The sequence below is a fragment of the Panthera onca genome, chromosome F1 (genome assembly GCF_046562875.1).
Source record: "Panthera onca isolate mPanOnc1 chromosome F1, mPanOnc1 haplotype 2, whole genome shotgun sequence".
Taxonomy (NCBI): Eukaryota; Metazoa; Chordata; class Mammalia; order Carnivora; family Felidae; genus Panthera; species Panthera onca.
In genome coordinates, this window is record NC_138355.1 from 54,626,634 (window position 1) to 54,638,317 (window position 11,684).

The window sequence follows — 11,684 nt, forward strand, 5'->3', positions numbered from 1 at the left end:
ACAATTATAAATACACACTTTGCTGTTTGTGCAAGAGCTAAGTAGCATAGTGAGCAAATACTGACCAACTTTGATAGAACGGATGTGACTGGTCACTGACCATAACGTGTGTCTGTTATTTACATAGTATTTATGGACTGAAGAGGTAGCAGCCAAGTTTACAACATGAAATTACACATGGCTGATCTATTATGGTAACTAAAACCTGTGTCATGTCAGAGGGGGAATAAGACATTTAACTAAGCTATGGTAAAAATTTGTGCGTAGAGGAACTGGGTATAATGAAAACCGCCTTTATTTGTATGGCAATGTATAACTTGAAATGGATTTGCCATATGATGGAGGTAATAAAAAATAAACTAATTATTTCATTCAAGACGTCAGAAATAGTTCAACAATGCAGTCAGGGAAAAAAATCACAAATACAAGGATTTGTACGCAATGATATGTATCAGCTTGCTTCATAAAAGAAAAAAGAAAAAAACAAACAAGCAAAAGTTAACCGTCCAGAATGTCTACTGTTAGCAAAACCACTGTATTTATTGGGCATACTACTATGTCAATGCTTTGAAGCCATTTACAAAAGTAAAAATTTATTTTGTATGATGATGGTAAAGCGATACATATTAAACAAAAACAAATAGTAAATTGTTAATAAAACAAGATTGAGCATAATGTCTATACTATAAGCTTGTTTTTGTGAAAAGTGAAATAGGGATTTCTATCTAACATCCTCTATCTCTTTTTCTTTCCTGCTAGTCTAATTTTTCCATAACCCACTAGAAAGATAATTCACATTGGTTAACTCACATTGATTTTAACATCGGTTTACTTGGTGGTTGGAAATAAGGGAGAGTGTGAGGTACAGTGTGTGTACTCAGAAAATATGTATGACTATATGTCTAGTAAAATAGTGTAGAAACTGGGAAGTAATCATAAGGCATAACTAACTGATAATGATCTTATTTAATACAACTGTCAAATTTTTATGGAAAGTGTCTTTGTCTGCCTCAGATGTTATGGCAAAACACCACAGACCAGGCACCTTCAACAGACATGTATTTCTCACTGTTCTGGAGGCTAGGAAAACCATGATCAAAGTGTCAGAAGATTCAGTTCTTGGTGAGGCCCTCTTTCTATCTTGTAGACAACACCTTCTCACCATGTGCTCACCTGCCCTTTCTTCAGTAATTACTCCTGGAGAAAGAGATTTCTCTCTCTCTTCCTCCTGCTATAAGGGCACTAATCCCATTATGAAGTTTCCACTCTCATGGCCTAACCTTTACCTAATTATCTCCCAAAGGCTCCTCCTCCAAATATCATCACATTAGGTGTTAGGGCTTCAACATATAAATTTTGCTAGCAAAAAAGTTTAGTTCATAACAAAAAGGAATTTAATTTTCAACAACTTGTTTGGAAAAATGAAATATGCCTATATCAATTAGGCCATTGGTTTGCACCATGCACCAAAATAAAATCAGGCTGAAAAGGCAGTGTGCAACTTGTCTTGATATATGTGAATAGTGTATTCAGACTGACGGAAAGATGGCATGCCAACATTGTGAGGGGTGCCCTGCACACTCTTGGATAAATCAAACAAGATTTACTTACCTAAAGTATAGAGAGAAGGAAGTTAGTCAATCCAAGATAAATAGCGGAATGATCAACAGGATTTGCTAGGAAAGATGACACCACACGCTATCAGGTTTCAAAAATCCTCACCTGGAGAGATGAGCTGCAGATAATAACATGTGAGTGAACCAGAGGCACATCAGGTCTTCAATCCTCTGGATTCTGCAGCCTCATGGAACCAAGGCTAGAATTGTTCTGTGATGAGGCTATCTTACATGTTTAGTTTAGATAATGTTCAATGTGAATACAGGATTTGGTGGGAAGAAGTTGTTAATATCCATGATCTATAAACACTTTCAAAAGAGTAAAACTGCTATTAACCTCCTTTTATGTGACAACACTCTCATAAAACCATGCATGTGATATCTAATTTAATGAAGTACATATTACAGTTGCATAAATCTCAGTCCTCACTTTTCAATCTTTAGCCTTCCCAGACCAAGGCAGCCTAATTCAAGTGCTCTCAGAGCAGTGGAACTAGAACAGGAGTATTTATTAGTCTACACAGGCTAACTACTCTAACAACCCCCTCAGTGGCTCAACGGAAAAAGAGCTGGTTTTCATTTGTGTTTATTTCCCTTCTCTCTCACTAACATCACTGTACGTTAGTGGCCAGGGCTTGCGTTCACGCATTTACTCAGGAACTCAGATTGTTTCTGTCTAGAGGCTCTTCCATTCCCCAGGGCCTTATGATCTGGCCAACAGACAAGGACCTGGTGGGGAAGGGCACAGAGGACTATGGAGAGAGTTTTATTAGACACATTATGAAAGTGGCATTCATCACTCCCTCACTTCATGTCTCAACTTGAACTCAGTTATATAGTGGCATCTAACTTTAAGGGCTGGACAGTGAAGTCTAAATTTCCATAAAGAAAGGAAAGTGACTTCGTGGTTGTATAGCCCTGCCAATTCCTCAGAAATCTCTGTGAGTCCTGCTAAGAGAACTTTAGAACAGGCATGGAGCCTATGCTTCAAAGGTAATATATAAAAATGAAAACATACAAAGAAAACATAGGTAGATATTTTGTGGATTTTAAGAGAAGGAATAATGTTTCAATTCTTAATAAAGTACACAAAAATCACCAATATATATTTTGTACTAAATGAAAGTTTAAAATATATAGAAAAACATGATCTAGAAAATATTTATACAAAAAACATTACTTGGGAAGATACCCCCACTAAATGTGGCAAAAACATTAACAATTATTATCAAAGTATTAAGATTAAAAAATTTCAAAATATTAAGATTAATATTAGCTATTTTTAACGTGCCAGGTATCACGTTTTCAAAAAAGTTATTCATGTATTTTCTTACTTATTTTAAAATAAGTCTCAGTGACTGTTAGTATCATTTTATTGATGAGGATACTCAGGTTTAGAAAAAGGAAAGTAATTTGCCTAAGACCACAAAGTTCATAAAAATTTTAAGGAAAGAAAAGAAATTCAACAATAGCAATCAGAAAGTTTAGGAGAAGCCAAAGAACCAAAAGACATTGCCAAGATTGAATTTAGATTGTGACAGCAGGTTAGGAAGCAAGAAATTGGAGAAAAGGAAATGATATGATTGCCTATTTATGCAGTAACCTTTTGGTCTAACTAGGCACTGCACAAGGAGTTGTGGGCAAAAGAAGAGATCAAAAAAAATGTGGCCAAGGGACAGATATGAATAGACACACACACACACACACACACACTGTGTATGCAGAACAGGGACCCCCCAAGTGATGTCAACATCCTAGACCTCTGAAACCTGCAGGTAAATTAAATTATATGGCAAAGGGGAGTTAAGATTACAGATGGAGCCGAGCCTACCACTTTGTGTGTCAACTTGGCTAGGCCACAGTACCCAAATGTTTGGTCAAACACCAGTCTAGATGTGCTACGAAGGTATTTTTTAGATGAGATTAACATTTAATTCAGTAGATTTTACATGAAGATTACCCTCCAAAACGTAGGTGGGCCTCATCCAATCTGTTTAAGGGTTTAAGAGGAAAAGACCTAAGTGCCCTGAGAAAGAGGGGATTCTGCCCTACACTGCCTTCAGACTTGAACTGCAACATAGACTCTCCCCTGGGGCACTATCCTTCCAGTCTTCACCACAGATGTTGGACTTGCCTGCCTTTACTATCACATCACCCAATTCTCTCTTTTCTTTTTTTCTCCTTCCTTCCTTCCTTCCTTCCTTCCTTCCTTCCTTCCTTCCTACCTCCCTCCTTCCTTCCCCTTTGAGGCCACCTTCTTTCTTTCTTTTCCTTTTTAAGTTTTTATTGAAATTCTAGTCAGTTAACATATAAGTGTAATATATGGTTTCCAGAGAATTTAGTGATTCATCATTTACATTCAACACCCAGTGCTCGTCACAAGTGCCGTCCTTAATAAACCCATCATCCATTTAACCCCTAGCCAATTCTTTAAAATAAATCTTTCTCTACAAATATGTGCACACATCCTATTTATTATGTTTCTCTGGTGAACTGTAATACATTGATCATATGATGTTAAAATAAGAAAACTATCCTGAATTGTACTGGTGTGCTCAATGCAATCACAAGGATCCTTAAAAGTGAAAAAGGAAGTGAGAGTCCGAGTGATGGAGGTATAGAAGACACCATAGTGATGCAATGTGAGAAGAACTCGGCCCACCTTTGATGGCTTTGAAGATGGGGGAAGAAGCCCAAAAGTCAACAGAAACTGGAAAAGACAAGGAAACATTTCCCCATAGTGCCTCTAGAATAAAAGAACAAAACTCTGCTGACACCTTGCTGTTAGCCCAGTGAGAACTGTGTTGGGCTTCAAACATATACAGAATTGCAAGATAATAAATGTTTGTTGTTTTAAGCTACTAAGTTTGTGGTAATTTGTTACAACAGCAAAAGAAAACAAATGTACTCTTTTACCATACAAAAACAAGAGATGCATAACCATATCAGAAATATGCTTACTGATAAAGAAACCTTTAATAAATTCTGAAACTACCTGCTGTATGTCTTGAAGCATTTGAATAGCATCATTTATTTTACTAGAAATAAGATAACCCTCTGTACATTATAATCACCTCAAGGATGAGGGATCTTGTGGGATAAACTGTGCAGAACATTCTGGTACTGAAATCAAATAAATGAGCCAGATAATCATGAATTAATAATAGATGGAATTTACATGTGAAATATTTATATTTAATTTAATTTCACTTGATGTATCAGATCATAGTTTCTATCTTGTATGCAGCAGCTATATGTATAGCTATTAAATGCACTGCCAACTGGAAATGCTGCTAAACGTAAAATTTCTGCAAGATACTATTTGCATTAAACGTGTTACATATTTTTTATTGTTATGGAGAAATTAGAATGATATGTGTATTGTTTTCCATTATTTTGTCCCTATCTCTGTACTGCCCACTATCTGACTATGCAGTGGAAGAGAATATAATTCAGAGTTACATCCTCTCAAGGAGCATCATCATCTTATGTTTTGTATGATAATAAGGTGCCAGTAATTATACCCCTTTACATGACTGCTATCAAACTGCTGATCTGATCTATTTATATTGTGGTCAGTCACTGACAAAACTCTTTAGACAGTGACAATGGACAGAACTAAAGGACATAAAGAAGCCATTATCTATTTTTAAGTATCCATAGAACACATCCCAGGTATATTAATTTCAAGGACTACTTAATTTTCAGAGGCCTCTTATCCCTCTCAAAGGCATTGTGATCAGGGTAGCAGGTTAACTACTTGTCAAAATTTTAAAGGTATTTAGTAATTTCTATACTTCAGTAAGACAGACCATGTTGCACAGGAAGATTTTAGACTTTTCAGATTTATTTTTTGTTATTAAAAGTATCTTTAGCCTTTTCTCGTACATGCAAAAATAAAAATAAAAATAAAAGCTAAAAATCCTTGGAATAAAATTGTTATGTGGAATTATTAATATCTATATACTGTTTAAAAATTAGTAAAATTAAAAACTGTTTACAAAAACATATATATTTAAGTTTATTTATTAAATTTTCCCCAGCAAGCATTTAAGGATTGTGATTAGACATGATTCTTGCCCTGGTAAGCAAGTGTCAGGAAGGAAAAAACTTCTCCTTTTACCATCTTAAATCTTGACACTGGGACCTGCAAATTAAACTAACAAAGGACAGACTAAAGGAAGAAAGAAACATACAATTTTATTAATATTTGATGTGCACAGAAGTTCACAGAAAAGAAGTGAAACTCAAAAAAGTAGTCTCGGGGACTTATATGCCATTTTAACAAAGCAAAGGGGTTTTGGGGCTTCAAAAGATGATAAATCATGGGATAAATCACTAGGAAAATATGGTACTAATAAACTAATGGAAGACAAATGTTATTTTATCTATACTTTAGGAAGGTCTGTTGATGCAAACCCATTTCCGTGTCGACTCTCAGTCTCTAAAGATGAGTGATCTTCTCTTCCTGATACAAGAGGGACACCTTCACGAAGGGAAATGTATGCCCTGCTTTTTTAAGCAAATAAGGGGATCGCAGAAAACTTCCTGAATCTGCTGATTCTAAACTGGTTTTAGCTCAAAATAATCCTTATGCCAAAATCGCATATTTTGGGGTGGCATATTCTGTACCCCTTCAGACGACACTGTACCTAGACCTTGACATACACTATGACACTTAATTCTTGTAGCAACCTGATCAAGTAAGTACCACAATTACTCTCATTTTAAAGACTTATAGAGTCTTAAATTTTTTTCAACTCATATTTCAATATAAATGACAGAGTTAATATCTGAACTCAGATTTGTCTGATGTGAAATTCTGTGCTCTTTAGCCACATACTTCATTAAGTAGAAATTAGACTTGTGGAAAGGGATGGAAAATGCATTCCAAGAAGAGGAAAAAGCTTGCAAAAAGACTGACACGTAATACATAACACGAAGAAATGTACATCGGGACATTAGAGTATAAATCAGAGAAACGACAAGAGATGAAGTTAGAGAAATAATCAGGGGTCAGCTAATGAACTGTTTTAATGAATCTGGACTATATCCAAGGAATTTAAACTGAGAAATGATTAGAGAGAGATTTACATTGAAAGCTCACACTACTGGGAAGCAAAAAAGACTAGAATGGGAAAAGCCTAGAAGCAGAAAGGCTAGTATAAAGAAGCTGTATATCAAAATGATATGATCCAGCTGAGAAATACTGGTGGCTTGAGACAGTTACACAGGAATGGCAGAAAATAAATAGATTACAGAAACACTGAAACAAAATAGAAAAGATAGTGTTCCTTGAGTATCTGAAGGGATGAGATTCAAAAAACGAAGGAGCCTGACTTATGTATGGGGATGACATTGGGAAGAACTGAAAAGAGCTTTTAGAGAAAAGGATGAGATGGTGTTCTGAATATACTAAATTTGAAACGCCTTCATAAAACCCAAATACAGAAGACCAGTTGGTAGTGAATATCAATCTCTGGTTCTTAGGAGAGGGATATAAATGTATAACTCAGGAACATGTGGACCATAAGTGAGGCAAGAGTAGATGAGGTCACTCATGTGATGTGTGTAGAGTGAGAAGAAAAAAGGTTCTGTACATAGAGAAGAGTTCCAAAAGAGCACATGTGACTTGTGGAAAATAGGAGAAGGAATAACTGAGAGAGAGGAGTGAGTAGTTATTTATTTAGAAACAGCAGGGGTAGCTAATGTGAAGAAAAGTAAAAATTTCAAAAGAATTGCTCACAGTTATCATGATACTGAAACAAATATCAACCATTTGGATATTCTTTTAGTAATACAAAAGTGTCCATAACCTACACCAGTGGTGAATTATGGAAGAAAAACAAGAGTGAATAATGCTAAAAATTAAATATGATGGTAGGTACATTTTTTTACGTATTTATTATAGGTGTTTGTCCACCTCTCACAGCTCAGAGGTTAAGTTCTGTGAAGGGAAGGATTTCCCTTTTTATTGCTGTAACACCAGCACACTCAACATACAATTAATTATAGAAGTCTGGTTGAAATAAATTAGTTACCTGATTACTTTTTCCTAAAAAAGATTCAGAGTGAATATGAATACAAACTCCAAATATTTAATTTAAAAATCATAATGAATTAAAATAATTTTAAGGATTTTAGAACTTTGTGAAAGGCTAAATAATATTCGATCAAAATTCTTTCCCTCACTAGGTACAGTGATTTGAGCATCCCATAAGATTTATTTCATACTGAGATGTTTTATTTTTGGAAAAAGCCTTTTTATAAAATTGTTTGCTCTTTCTCAATTGTCAAAAAGACATCATGGGAAAAATTCATGTAACGTTTTTAGACAACATCTTCTGGGGTAATGTTAGCTGAATTCTCATGGAAAAATGTCAAGACAAGAGGATGCATTTGATTCAGGTAGTAAGATACCATGAATATATATATTCGGTTGTGCCACATATTTAAATATTTTATGGAGACTATTTTTGTGACTTGATTACCACAAGAATTCAGGTGAAGCAAACAGAAAGTGGAGGGTTTGGTTATAAAAGTTTTAACATATTTCCTACTAGTCAAGGCCTGCAAAAATTTTAGTTACATTTTGATTTTCTTAAAAAAAAAGTGACATATTGCTGAGACTATACTATACTGAAGACGAGGCTAATAAATATATTTATGGGAAGAATTGTTGGATTAGCTCAACAAGAAACACCCCACGGCATTTATATTCAACTTTTGTACATTTCCAAGGGCAGGCCACCTGATATGGTATGTCCATGAAAAAACATGTAGCTTAGATACTGGTAAGTCCCAATATAATCTCTGTAGAAACCATGCATGGGAATACTACTTCTGGGAGTAGTAAGAACTTGTTATTATTTGCAATAGCATATTTCTTTCCTATTTACATTTTGCCAAACTCTGCAAAGCTGATAATGCTTTTCAAAACATGTTTATTTTAAAACACATTGATGTTAAAAATCACAATATCATATCGAGATCTTCAGATAAATAATGATTGGCTCTGGATTTGACTGCATCTGTTTGTTTGCATACTCATGTATTTTCTTTGCATACTCATGTATTTTGAGATGGAATTTCGTTGTTACATTAAGTAACAGTTTAGTAAGTTCTCTTCCAATGGTGAAGAGCCTTCCATAGTTGGCTGTTATATTGTGCTGGTATAAAATCAAATGGCTTTGATGAAGTTGATATGCAGTCACATACCCTTTTAAAAACGTATTGGGATTTGGGGCAACTGGGTAACTCAGTCAGTTAAGTGTCTGATTTTGGCTCAGGTCACCCGGTTTGTGAGTTTAAGCCCCACATCAGGCTCTGCGCTGAGAGCTGGGAGCTTGGGGCCTGCCTGCTTCGGATTCTCTGTCTCCCTCTCTCTCTGCCCCTTCCCTGCTTGTTCTCTCTCTCTCTCTGTCTCTCTCTCTGTCTCTGTCTCTCTCTCTCAAAAATAAATAAACATTTAAAAAACTACTGAGATTAGAGTTCCTTTGTCTTTTTATTTCCATAGATTAATTATTTTTGAATGATTTTATTTAATTCCATTTTATTCTTTAATGGGGAGTTCTTTTGCCTCCCCATAATTCCTGCTCACCTCCTAAAGGATTATTTAAGAACATCAGGGTTTTTTTGTTTTTGTTTTTTTTGCTTGCATTTATACATTCCTTATCTTTACTTTTTATAATAGTAAAAAGTTTCAAGAAGAGATCAGAGGTCAGTCTCCCTTCATAATTTTTAAAAGGCTCTTGTTCTCATTCTCCAATCAGGAAGGTCACCAAGGTGATCTACTCACTAGTTTAATGGAGCAACTAGTCTCGCAACTGCTGACCTCTCTTACACTTTCTATTCTGCTCAATCTCTCTCACCATATAATGAATACTTTCATTAGCCTTGAATCAGAAACATACTATTAAGACCTGACATTTTTACTTTTATAGTTAATCTCATTTCTTCAAATTATTTCTCCTCCATTTTTATAATTCTCCTCAAAGTGCTCACATCTTTATTTTTTACATATCCCAAATTAAACAGAATTAAACACAGTGTGTGACTGCACAAAACCTTAGTTCTCCACGTAGTCTTACTAGGAGATCAGCTATTTGAATGTCATTGAGAAACCAACTTCAAAATGCATGATTTCTGTAAAAGAATCTTCATTCCATTCAACTAATTATTTTCCTATGCTGGCAATATAAACTAGATAAATGTCCTGTGATATCACTATTTAACTACCCACTTTTCAAGTGAATTCACTAAGTCATCCCTTCTTGGTAGCCCCTATTTATGTAACATTATCTACAGTAATATACTGCTCTTCTAACTAGTTTCATTATATGAAATTATTTTAAATAGTTATTAAGCCCTGATCCAACACCAACTGGCAGTTCCTAAGTTGAATTCTATAGGGAAGAGAAAAACATTTTTACATTGTGGTCATTTACTAGAGTAATATTTATGGAAATGTGTTCTACAGAACATAGATTTAACAAGTGTTTCATGAGAAGGGAAAGTCAGTTTTGAAAATGCTGGCAATCACAAGGATGTGAAGAAAAAGCAACGCTCATGCACCATCTGTAGGAATGCAAACTGGTGCAGCCACTCTGGAAAATAGGATGGAGGTTCCTCAAAAAACTAAAAGTAGAATTACCATATGATCCAGTAATTCCACTACAGGGTATTTACTGAAAGAGTAGGAAAACACTAGTTCAAAAAAATACATGCGCCTCTATATTTAAAGCAGCATTATTTACAGTAGCCAAGATATGGAAGCAACCCAAGTGTCCATTGATACATGAATGGTCACAAAAGAGGTGGTATACGTATACAATGGGATATTAGTCATAAAAAATAATGGAAACTTTTCATTTGCAACAACATAATGGATCCAAAGGGTATAATGCTAAGTGAAATAATAAGAAGGTCAGAGAAAGACCAATACTATACGATTTCACTCATATGTGGAATTAAGAAATAAAACAAATGGACAAAGAAAAAAGAAAAAATGAAAAAAACAGATGTTTAACTATGAAGAACAACCTGAAGGTTACCAGAGGGTAGGTGGGTGGGGTGATGGGTGAAATGGGTGAAGGGGAATAAAGGGTATACTTATTATGATGAGTACTGAGTAATGTATAGAAGTGTTGAAGCATTATATTGTACACCTGAAACTAATATAACACTGTATGTTAGCAATGCTGGAATTAAAACATTAATTAATTAGTTAAAACTTTACAAAAAAAAAAAAAGAAAGAAAGAAAAAAGGCTTCCAGTTATGTTCTCCACAAAGTGATTTAGTATATTAAAGGCTCTGAGAATGCCTGAAGGAAGGAAAAGTATTTGACTTTGCTTAGCACGGGAATTCTCAGACTTGTTTATCTAAAAATGTCATCATTATATCTTTGTTTTTAAAAGCACATATTGTCTTTCTTTGCTGATAGCGCTCTCACAACCATGGTGAATGTTCCTAAAACCCACCAGACTTTCTGCGAGAAGTGTGGTAAGCACCAACCCACAGAGTGACATAGTACAAGAAAGGCAAAGATTCTCTTTATGCCCAGGAAAAGTGACATTATGACAGGGAGCAGAGTGGCTTTGTTCGGCAAGCTCAGCCAATTATCCAGAAAAAGGAAAAAAAAAATATAAAGAAGACTGTACTGAGGCTTGGATGTGCTGAGCCCAACTGCTGATCTAAGAGAATGCTGGCTATTAAGAGATACAAGCATTCTGAAGTATGAAGAGGTAAGAAGAGAAACGGTCAAGTGATCCAGTTCCAAGCTTCATATTTTGTTATATTATGAAGAAAATAAAATCTACAGGTTATGTTCACTTCATTTGGTTGCAGTTGGTCTTTCGAGAGGGAAATAAATGAGTGTCATCAATAAAATTCCTCTTGTAGGGAAATTTATGCTTGAAAAAAAAGCACATATTAAAAATACTTGGGACTAGTGTTTCATCATTTATGAAAGGTTATTCTAAAATAGTTGGAAAAGGAATATGACCCTCTAAAAAGCTCACAGCTAAGTCCTGATTAGGCAAATCTGGACAATATGGTTCCCCATATTA

At 35.0% G+C, this 11,684-nt stretch overlaps 1 pseudogene; it reads left to right on the forward strand.

The window, feature by feature from the left end:
* Window positions 1-10,909: 10,909 nt before the first annotated feature.
* LOC132685831 (large ribosomal subunit protein eL42-like) lies at window positions 10,910-11,419 on the forward strand (annotated as a pseudogene).
* Window positions 11,420-11,684: the final 265 nt, after the last annotated feature.